The sequence below is a fragment of the Colias philodice genome, chromosome 13 (assembly GCF_061535455.1).
Source record: "Colias philodice isolate Cphi_HAF_F1 chromosome 13, ilColPhil1 Martin Lab GWU primary, whole genome shotgun sequence".
Lineage (NCBI taxonomy): Eukaryota > Metazoa > Arthropoda > Insecta > Lepidoptera > Pieridae > Colias > Colias philodice.
The window spans coordinates 7,653,525-7,665,663 of NC_143098.1; the positions used below are offsets into that span (position 1 = coordinate 7,653,525).

Sequence of the window (12,139 nt, forward strand, 5' to 3'; positions counted from 1 at the left end):
ACATAGGCTATATTCACTACGAGATTACAATATTTATACAATACCTACCTATATAAATTAATCTCACATTCAATTTCGTAAAACTCAGTGGAACTGTTGGTGATTTTACGCTACTAAAAACAATCGACTACCTTGTAACAAAATACCACTTTGTTGTCTGGAAAAATAAATTTGAAATGGATGCAATATGGAATAGAAAATTGACAAGAACAGGAACTGCTTGTCGATAAGAAATAATAAGAGAATATATGAATAAAAATTAAAAATATATAGGTATAATAGAATTATCCAACCTTTTTATTTTATATTTTCCGTATTTTCATGAATATTTTACATGCATTCACAACTCGTTTATGAAGAATTTGAAATGCATAATATACCTAATATAGAAATTAATAAAATGGACAGTCATGCCAAATGTAATAAATTTAGGAGGATAATTAACAAATTTTATGAAGTGCGAAATTATAACACATATACCTACATTATGATTGCATGAATGGATAGTGAGGAAATAGGTATATATTATAAAATTATTATGAATAGGTTTATTGTCATGTCACAATTTTAGCTCCATCAAGTTTAGAACCGCCAACATATTTTTTATACCTCGATCGAACCTACAAGTCTTCATTTATTTTTCGTTTTCCCGTACTTTACAGAAAGTTGTGCGATATTTATGACCAATAAGGTTACTGAACGAAAAGTTTCAGGGTAATTTATTACCGGTGCATCGTTAGTCACAGGGAATACCTATTTGATTTAGGCCTCTTCGTCTAAACCACAGAGTGAACGAGAAACTCCTCGTTAATGGCTGTATCTCATAAGATGAGTCAAAACGGAAATCCGCGTCCCAATTATACGTCACTAATGTAAACAAAGTTGTAACTTGTAACTTGAACTTCTTGGAGCGTTAAATTCGACTGATTGGTAATGACCTAATTAATATTGACTATTACGTTAATTGTACACGTTTTCATAGATATGAAGTTACAGTCATTCGAGTATTGGGAAACAGAGCAGTCTGGAGTATACTAATGAATGTATATGTAATGTAAGAAATATCTACCTAATTATTTCCTATTTCCAAACATTCACACGACGCCACGTCTCAAACTGTAAAGTGTGTACAAACTTTGAAAAATAAACAAGTGATAAAATTACCCAAACACAATTATTGTAAAAACAAATATAAGAAGTACGTAAGCACACAAAAAATCTTTTTGTAATTTTGTATCGCCAAATTTTATGCCGTTAGTATTGGTATGTAGTAATACTTATTGTAACTATAACTCATTTGTAGCGGTAATATCAGCATAGTTTACCCGCTGTTAGAAATTATTTGAAATACGTTACAAAATACAGTTGCATTTAATTGTAAAATTCCAATAAATTCATTAATGAAGCAAGATCATCGATGCTCTCCTTGAACCACGTCGAAGTTACATCAAAACAATGTATAATGAACTTGCAACTGGCGCCAGTAGCTGTCTGATTAGTATTCAGCTTGCGATCCGCAGAGGAAGTGGCATGGATAGACAGTTAGTTTAGAGTTAGCAACAATCGCTTGGAGACCACACAGGGCTATAAAGTAGAGACAATCGAATTACTGATAATTTGACACAATTAAATAGATAAATAATTAAATTTAAAATTCATTCATTCATCATTCAAACAATTATGGAATTGGGAAAAAAGTACATAATATAATGCAAATGAGCTACAACGCTAAAATATAACAAATAAGTAGTCACGTTTATTTATTTCAAGATCCACGTTTATGAATATTCCTCCATCGGAATCGTCACCCACCACCTGTAAGAAATCAAATAGATATTCAATAATAATATATGTACATAGTAATATAATTATAGTAGTATAATACAAAATGAAATAAATTATAGGGATTCTTTATACACATTGGAAGAATTTCAAAGCAGGTCGTGACTCGTGCCGTATCTTTGACTCCACCGGATTATGAAAGACATGAAGGGATAGGCTATCGTCTTACAGAGTACCCTCATACTTACGAAGAACATTATAATATCGAAGAGAATCCGAATACTAATAGATTAACAGACTCTAACTGTCGAAGTATATTGGTGGATATTCTCTGTTGAGATTCACTAACATCGTCACCATTTCTACAATGAAACTACATATTAGACATTATTAGAAAGAACTGAGCTTTATCCTGCCACGCTTTACTAAGGGTAAATTACAGTTGCATAGATGAAAAAAAAAGCTAAAATAATAAAATACATCCGACTGTGGTTATCATGTCCAATTTAAACTTTTTAAACAAAATAATAAAAATCAATTTCTCAATATATACCTACATTTCGTGACCTAATTGTGACCTATTTCTCATATTCATATGATCTCTACAAGCCCGGCTAGCTCAGTCGGTAGAGCATGAGACTCTTAATCTCAGGGTCGTGGGTTCGAGCCCCACGTTGGGCGTAAGAACTTTTTTTATTTCTATGATACTATTTAAAACTTAATAATTTGTAGATATTTAGCCATTATTACTTTGTGTAATAAAAAATAATCAAACTTGAAAAACTATTTGTCTATTTATGCGAAACGATTTTTTTAGTTATTTACAACCCTGCAATTTTGTTCTATTGTAGATATATTCAATATATTCAATATCACTCGTGATTCTTTGTTCGCGAATCATGTTTTTTCACAAAAAATCAGTCCCAAAAAAATGTCAAATTTACTCTTCCAAAAACCAGATAGGTAAAGATATTTTGTTATAGACCGAATGTATCAATGACAAAAATCATAACAATATTCTTTCTGATAAGTTAATTCTTAAACGAAGTAAAAGCTATTCAAGCGAGATAAGTTCGGTATGTGGCAAGTGATTTATTGTTAACATTAGGGCCCTTATCTAGCTCTGCTTTACTGCCTATAATATTTTAAATGGTAGAGATAAAAACTGTCTTTATCAATTCCCTTTGTGCAACTGATGCAGTATGGTTTAAACTTCCTCTTGAAGTATTTCTGTAAGATTTAAAAGGATGTTAGAATAGCTTGAATGTAAAATTATGTCGAATAAACATTAAATGTAAAATGTGTGTCTTCTTCGCTTTCGCTTTAGTTATTATAATATGTCTCCTACATAAATAGTAAATTCTTCCTACTATGCTATAGGGCTAGTTTTTGTCAATTATTATAAGGCTCTATATACTGATTTATATATTGACAACTGCTGATTATACTTTTACAAATTAAATATTGTTGTGTCCTTTTCTTCGGAAAAAAGGGACACCATCTGTTGTCCCATCTTAATTTACGTAAGTCACGTAACAGATTCCTTGTTTTTACTTCCACAGGTTTTCTCCCTCGCAGCAGTAACAAGTTATAACTGGATTAAAAAAGATGTTTATTTTGATTAAAACATAAGGAAAGTTTTATCGAAAATGTAGACTTATAATGGACTAGCTGTGCCCCGCGATTTCAACCGCTTTGCTCCGCTCGTGTTGGTCTTAGCGTGATTATATAATATAGCCTTCCTCGATACATGGGCTATCTAACAACGAAAGATTTTTTCAAATCGGACCAGTTGTTCTTGAGATTAGCGCGTTCAAACAAACAAACAAACTCTTCAGCTATAGATTATTCACTACTTTAATCATCTCAATTCGTATTAACTGGAAGTGCTGGAAGTCAGAAAAGAAAGTCAAAGATCAACACTGACCACAGCACCAGTCATCTATAATTACAACAAATTGACGGATGTCATTGCATATCGATTTTTTGCAGTTATAAAATAACAAATGCATGTGTCATTCGAACTGACTCACCGACAATGTCTGTCTGTACGTCCCTTCTATGATAACGCTATGATTAATTATGTAATAAATTATGTTTGATTGTGTTTTCACTTTTTACATTCTTAATAAGAACTCGGTTTAAACGTAGGATTCATTCATCAAAGTAAGTATAGCGAGTTTATTGACTAGCTTAAACACATGAGCTTGTACATTTTCTTTAGGTACCTAAGTAACTACTCGAATTTAGAGCATTCAAATTCAAATTCAAAATTTCAGATTCCATATGAAGTCCTATAGTTATACATACTTACAAAAAAACGTTATTTTGAAGTTAAAATGCATTAGCTAAGAATTATGATGATAAGGCAGCTTACTTTCTTTCACTTATAAAAAAATAATGATGATACATTATAATCTACTAGATTTCCGCCCGCGGCTTCGCCCGCGTTTTCAAAGGAAAACCCGCATAGTTCCCGTTCCCGTGGGATTTCCGGGATAAAACCTACCTTCTATATATGTGCTAAATTTCATTGTAATCGGTTCAGTAGTATTTGCGTGAAAGAGTAACAAACATCCATACATCCATACTTGCAAACTTTCGCATTTATAGATAATATTAGTAGGATGGGACGATATAGGGGATATTCATAAATTTCGGGACACGATTTTGAGGATTTTCTGACCCCCCAAAGGCCCAAGGGTGTCCTTCGTAAGATCTCTAGAGATTTGGTTCGCCCTCTTTCCCCGTAATTTATCTCACGTGAGATTTTCAAATATCAAATCTATTCTTTCGATTGTATTTAGAAATTCATCACACAAAGCAGAATGGAACATGTCCCATTTTTATATTAAAAAAATTACGTCATTTGCTGATACCCTCCTCTCCTCCACCTAAGATTTGTTGAGATGCGGCTCGACCTCGTCCTCCCTGGTCCCACATAATTAATAGACGCCTCCCAAAGCAGACAATACACATTTGGTACAAAATTAGAGTAAAGTCTCGAGGCTATTTGTAAGTAATTGACCGTGTATTTCACGCCAGTCTTACTGATCGATTTTGTTCATTAGTCTTCACCGGATTCGAAGGTTCGATCCAATTCTTTCTGTAGTCGGCCCGACGCGGACGGTTACACCCACAAACTTACCATTGTAAAATGATATCTATTTTTTGAGCATTTTATTATGATGCATTAAAATGGTAGGTATATTACTTTATTCCACAGATAATTAAATACAACACTATTAATTATTATAGATACTTTATTTATTTATTACCTTCCTCCATCCTCGTTTCAAAAATTATGATTCGTTAAAATGTTCGTGCATATTGAAGTAATAATGCAATTAATTTTTATCTACATTTTTATATTGTTACGCCAAATCTTAATAGAAGAATAAATGCATCAGAAAATCTGTTTTTAAATTGATTTTCTTGACATTATAATTTAAAAATGATTGAGGATTTAATTTAGTAACTAATGGAGATTTTATTTATTATTACAATGATATTAGAATGCTTTGGAGTATACTTAATCTTTACTTATAGATTACTTTATTTATAAGACTGTAGCTCAGTAATGACGGCGAAATTTCGCTTACAAAATAATTTGAATTTGCGAATTTCCAGCTATTTTATATTCACGAGTGTTATTTTGAAGAACGTGCTGCCATAACGTTAGGGTGGATTACCAGTATTACTAAAGAATTTCAGTTAATACTTACAAATGTGAAATGATTAATGAAATTATGTCTGTAGTCATGCCTTTAAAAAATCACCTTTGGTAAGCGGTCCGTAAAGTTTTAATCTGATAATGTTTTAAAACGGAGTACCTACGTGAATAGTAATTATTATTTATCAGTAAAGTAGTGTATGACAAAACTATTCTTGAATCAACCGGAAGACACACAAAAAAATAACATTGTACCTAGTCGGTCCAGCCGTTTAGGAGGAGTTCAGTGGCAAACACGCGCAGGAGAAACTTAGATTGAATTATTTTGTTACAGACATTGGCTTTTTAAATGAAAATGTATAAATAAATGTTGGTATTTAATAATTATTACTATAAATTTTCAGACTTCATCATTTTTGCGCATCCCGTTTGTAACTGCTATAAGCGCCATCTAACGGTTCACAACTAACCTTTTTAAGCAAACACGCTCATGTTTATTATCATTGTGATGTTTTAGTATAAGGATAATTTCATAGATGGCAGTATAATGAAGATGTCTAAAATTTGATATTCAGAACGTAACTAAAATATGTATTATATATTTTATGAATAAAACTCTTAAGAAAATATCTGATTTAATGTGAACTTAATTTTATAATTATAATATTATGTATTGTATTATATTATTATCTGTGAATATACTATTTTTTTTTTACTTTAAATACGTCATATAATTTTGACAATATTAACAACGCCGAAATAGCTCAGTTGGGAGAGCGTTAGACTGAAGATCTAAAGGTCCCCGGTTCAATCCCGGGTTTCGGCAATCACCTTTTTTAATTCTTACTTTTTTTTTTATTGCTAATTATTGTTTTATAGCATTTTTACAGTCCAAAACCATTATTAATTATTGTACCTCTATTTCTTTGAAATACAGTATTTTCTGTGGGCAAAGTTATAAAATTAAAACTTAGACACATTTTTCATCATACAAAATAAATAAATATGGATACTAAACTATACTACATATAAAAATAAGGATGCATCGGCCGGGAATCGAACCCGGGCCGCCCGCGTGGCAGGCGAGCATTCTACCACTGAACCACCGATGCTTATAGGTAGCTTATGAATTTATAAATTTTTTAATGTATCTTAATATAATCATATTCAGATAAATATATTATTATATTATCTGTGACGAGCGGTTTCACCTATAGACTACAGGCCCATGTTGAAAAAGTTATGGATCATTTGAACCACCAGGTGACCTATCTAGAAATATATAACAGCATAAAATAATAAGATTCAGCACTATGCCGTCACTTGTAAGCTGTCCAACTGAGTGCAGATGAGAATTCGAAAGTACAGGTAGAGATTTTTTCCCCTTGTCTCCATGATTTTTGTACGGCGTTGCGGAATAATGGATTAAAAGCAGTATTGAAATAGTATGACACAGATGCCGTACAAAAATGGTGGTCCACAAAGTCGAAATTTATTTTTATTTTCCGACAATTGCCGGGGTAAATTTGGTCATTTGAGTTTGTACGGAATACCTAGATATTTTTTATGAAATAGTTATAAGTAACAATAAATAATAATTTAAGTAATAGGTAACAAACATTGATATAGATGAAGGTACTTAGGGCGGCCGTACACGGACCGCTCGAGCAGTTGACGTCTGAGCGACATACACGGACGGCTCGAGCGGTCGGCGTCAACTGCTCGAGCCGTCGGTTGTCGACCGCTCGAGCCGTCGCTACTAACCACTCGAGCGGTTGATTTTTTTGACTAGTCAAGTCATTGATATTCAGGGGGGGAGGGAGCCGTCGACGGCTCTAGCGCAGTCAACGGCTTGAGCAGTCAGTGTATGCTTCACGACCGCTCGCGAGCCGTCAACGGCACGGTGGAATTTCGTCATGCAGTTGACGTCTTGAAGCGGTCGCGACGGCTCGAGCCGTCACGTGTACGGCGGTGAATGAATGCCTATAATAGTTCACCGCGCGGTCGCGGCTTCAAGCGGTCAGTCTCAACTCTCAACTGCTTGAAGCGGTCCGTGTACGGCCGCCCTTATCCATGATCCATCGTTTATACTATTTTGTAGTGGTATTTTACCAGTTTTACATGTTCATTTGTCTTTAAATTTCACACACAGCCACCACACAGCAACTTTAGTTTTCTTTAGAAAATGTATGTTCTTTTTCAGTCTTTAATAGGTATATTATATCCCTTTTCTAAATTTCAAAATAGATTCCTTGGCATATACATATATAAGAAACCTGTGTAAGAAACATATCTATATACTAGCTGTTGCCCACAGCTTCGCCTGCGTGGAAAAGATAAATTTTCATCGTACAAACTTTCATCCCCTATTTTACCGCTTTAGGGGATGAATTTTCTAAAATCCTTTCTTAGGGGACGCCTTTTTGCACGCCTCATAAGCGAAGCGTTGAGGTGGGTACTACTGTCACTTCGCGCAAAACATCTGATTTTTCAAACTTAAAATGTCTTTATGTATCATACATTGCACTTGTAAGATAATACATACACACACATATTAAGAAAAAACACTATTTTTAACGTTCATGATATTTTTGATGTCATTTTTGTTATTTAAACTAGTTAAAAAACAGTTTAAAAAAGTTCTGTCTTGGACGTCCGTGTGTCTGTATGTGCGGATCCTTTTTCTTGTTAACACGATAGCGACCGAAATACTTTACTAATCGAGTCTTTTTTTTTCTCTTACGCTTGAGTATGCTCAGGAATAGAACCCTTTCATTTTTCAGGGTCTGACTCGATGTGGTTTAATTGTTATTAAATAAACAAAAATAATAATTAATAAATATTTATTAAAAAAAAATTATGAGGCGTGCACTTTTGGATTTTCCAAATTATTTTTTTTATAGTGGGGAAATCTTCCAAAGATACCCACGGCCCCCGGGGAAGGAGCCGTGGGTTATGTCGGATTCTTACCGACTAAAACGCCCACTGTGTTCCGTCGAGCCGCTCGCGGGTATTTGTTAGAATTCTTCCGCACGTTATGACATCTACCTGCATGCCAAATTTCAGCCCGATACGTCCAGTGGTTTGGGCTGTGCGTTGATAGATTACTATATCAGTCACCTTTGAATTTTATATATAGAAGATAGGTGCCATATAGGTACTTACCAAAAAAAAAACGAAAAGTTTTGCATTAGTACAAAACCATCTAATTTTAATATTTTGTGCATAAGATATTTTTACCATGGCAGTATGATCCTAAATCCTAATCGAAGTTGCGTTTGACAAGTTCGTTGACATAGGATCGCAAACAATGTAGTTTTTGTGGTAGATGACATCACGAGAATATTGATTATCGATACATCTATGGGACATTGATGAAAACAAACTGTATAAAATACCTATATTTATTTAATTCAAACGGATTTAGTACATTATTACATACTGAGTCTTACAAAAGAAAAGCTACTTCATGCCGCGCCGCAAGGCAAATCAATGACTACGTATAATTTTTGTATTAATTAGGTATTAATTATTTTAAGCTGTCCGATACCTAGTTCTTTAAAAAACTAAGTTATCATGCTAATAGTATCTCAATGACTATAGATTTAACTATGCTTATATTAAAAAGATATCACAAACCTATAACAAAGATTTATGTTACGACGGTTTATAATTTATATCGCCCTTACTGCATTTTATGGGCACAAATCCGTTAGGTTTTATTTAGCACTTCAGAGAACAATACTAAAACAAGTGTGCAAAATGAATTCATCGCGTTAAATTAATGTACTTAATGTTATTTTTTGATTATCTGTATTTAAAGCAAGGAAGGTATCTTTCTAAAACATTTATAAATTGAATAGGTATTTTTATCTAAATTCTCATCTTTTTCAGATTGTAATCGTACCAAAGTACGCCAAACTATCCTACCTACGGAACCTAATCTACAAGCGAAACTATCCATAATTATTTTTATTATTTTATACATCGGTATTCTAAGTTCTAAGTAGGTAATAAGCTGTATTCAATAATCCATACTCTAAAATCTAAATTTACTAATTATTTTTTTCAAAATCTCCACTTTAAATGTCTTTAACCTTATAAAATATGCTATATCTGACCATTGACGAGTGATTTATGAATTTATACCTACTTTATAGGATTAAACTTGTTTGAATTTTATTGCGATGAAAGATTCAACGATTTTTTGCGAGATCACTATTCTTTATAAAACTATTTTTCTTCGTCAGGTCAGTTACCTCTAATTTTTATTTCGACCTCTCGGTGAAATAGGTACCTCTGAACAGGTCACTTAAACAAGCGATGCTAGACTAAATCTTTGTAAACCAAATAATGTATAATTAGAATCAAGAGAACAAGCTCGGAAACTTAAAACATAATGAACTAGCAGGATAAAGTTTTGTTTATACAATAATTTAAACATGATTAAGCTTTTAAGCCTTTTCTTATTTGTATATAGTTTCCATAAGTTGACTAACGTTATACGTCTCCATGAGATATTTATGTTTTAAACCGATAGTCTCATAGACGATAAAGCCCTATTTATTATTTTTTAATTAACCTACCTATCAATCACTACAATAATTCAGTAATATAGTGTAGGTAATTGTAGCGTCGCGGCCGCGCCGCATCATAAACTTACGTACTCGTATGTGGCTAAGTAGAAATATATCATACGTATGAAGAACGAACGGAATGTACTGGTTGCATTCTATGCGTTCTTGATACTTCCGTATTTTAAAATAAAGTTTTTAGGTGTATACTAGCCATACAGGAAATAGCAAAAACCTCACGCAAGGAGGTAGAGCGCTGAAGAAGTTTTTGCAATTTACCAATTATTATGAGTTAAATATTAATGAGTCGGTTTGTCACGTGACCTACAGCACGCTTCGGCACAAATTGGGTCATTCTCACACTAAATAAAGATAAATATTGAGTAGTTTATAATGATTATCTGCTTAACTAAAGAATTGACGATGGAAAGCTCCGCCAATCGTATTTGCCTATAACACTTTTCTATTCTAAAAAAATATTCCAAACTCTTGCATTTGGGTTCGAAGCTCTTTAAATTTAATTGCTTGACTGTTTCATTATTAAAATATCAGAACCAAAGTCCAAACGCCACGAAAGCCTAAGAAGATATCGGCTCACAAAACTTATTTCCCCAAGTGACCTTTAAAGGTTATACATAATATGGGTAATGTTTGTGTTTATCTTTACAGGTATCAAGGACGTGAATACATAACAATGTACACAGCACATGGCGAATGAATCCACAGTTCTTTTGACCGGCTAAAAATGAACAGCGATGTTTATTGAGGGCATTGAAGCAAGGTTGTGTATGATTGAGGACGCACCCAAGAGCCCAACCCAAATACTAATTGAACCTACGTATAAGATCTGGCAGGATTCATTCCAGTTGTCAAATGTATACTTATGGAGTCACGCAGGGTAAGGGATGGGCGATGGCCCATATTGAATATACATTATAGGTACCTACACACTTTTAATTTCAGTAAACCGTACAGTAGTTGGTATTTACTTCAGTCCAAATTAATTATTGTAATTGATCCGCATGTCGATAAAAATACATTTAAATTTATTTCAGTCCTGGTAAGATGCTGTTTTGTGATTTTTTTACGAAATACGATACGATACGATACGATTTTATTATAATTATTAACAAATTGATACATTTCTTATCAAATTTAAAATCTACTCCAAGTTAATATAAATCTTATTCACGACGAAAACAACATTTTAGTGATTACGTCAACAAAGAGAAATTGTAACAACAGGTTTGACTGGGAATCTCATAACATTTAACTTTGTAATTTATGGCTTCGTGCTAATGAAATTAAAAATAGTTTAATTGGAAAATGTTTATTTTACCTACTCAGCAGTCTTAGAACGTAACAATTTGTTGGTTAACCACGACCGATTGACTGATTTCTATGTCATTCTTCAATAGAGATTCAATCAGACTGTTGATGAAAAATATTTAAAAGAGAAATCAGATTATTGTAAAATATAGTATAATTTTGGTGCTAATGTGTACCTTTACCAGAACATTTTGTAATCACATTTTAGTTATTGTAATTGATTTTTTTTTAAGTAAGTAAGTGACTATATATATAATATATATACAATTGGTTTTACAATTTGTTCAAATTGATTTATTTTGCTGTAAAATTGTTTCTTTTGCTATAAATTAGTAATTTTTATATAAAATAGCAGGTCGCATTATAATAACATGAATATACCTAATCCTTTACATCAAATTTGTCAATTTATTTAGATTTATACATGATAATAATTAATAACATTAAAATATATAACATTAAAATATATTAATTTAACGGTATGAAAGATAGATGGTGGCCGATTCTCAGATCTACCCTAGTCCCTACAGGCATACAAAATTTCATGAGAATCGGTTCAGCCAGTTTTAGAAAAGTATGGTATAATAACTATAACATTGTGACACGAAAATGTTATATATAGAGATAAAAGAGAAGAGAAGATGTATATTTTGCACGCCTCATAAGCGAAGCGTTGAGGTGGGTACTACTGTCACTTCGCGCAAAACATCTGATTTTTCAAACTTAAAATGTCTTTATGTATCATTACATTGCACTTGTAAGATACATGGATAATACATAA

The 12,139-nt window shown here is 32.7% G+C and overlaps 3 non-coding genes across 3 annotated transcripts; 2 read left to right on the forward strand and 1 right to left on the reverse strand.

The window, feature by feature from the left end:
* Positions 1 to 2,390: 2,390 nt before the first annotated feature.
* On the forward strand, positions 2,391 to 2,463 carry TRNAK-CUU (transfer RNA lysine (anticodon CUU)). Its single transcript has one exon. It is a non-coding gene; the product is annotated as a tRNA-Lys (tRNA).
* A 3,745-nt stretch (positions 2,464 to 6,208) lies between these two features.
* TRNAF-GAA (transfer RNA phenylalanine (anticodon GAA)) lies at positions 6,209 to 6,281 on the forward strand. The gene has a single exon. It is a non-coding gene; the product is annotated as a tRNA-Phe (tRNA).
* A 215-nt stretch (positions 6,282 to 6,496) lies between these two features.
* On the reverse strand, positions 6,497 to 6,567 carry TRNAG-GCC (transfer RNA glycine (anticodon GCC)). Its single transcript has one exon. It is a non-coding gene; the product is annotated as a tRNA-Gly (tRNA).
* Positions 6,568 to 12,139: the final 5,572 nt, after the last annotated feature.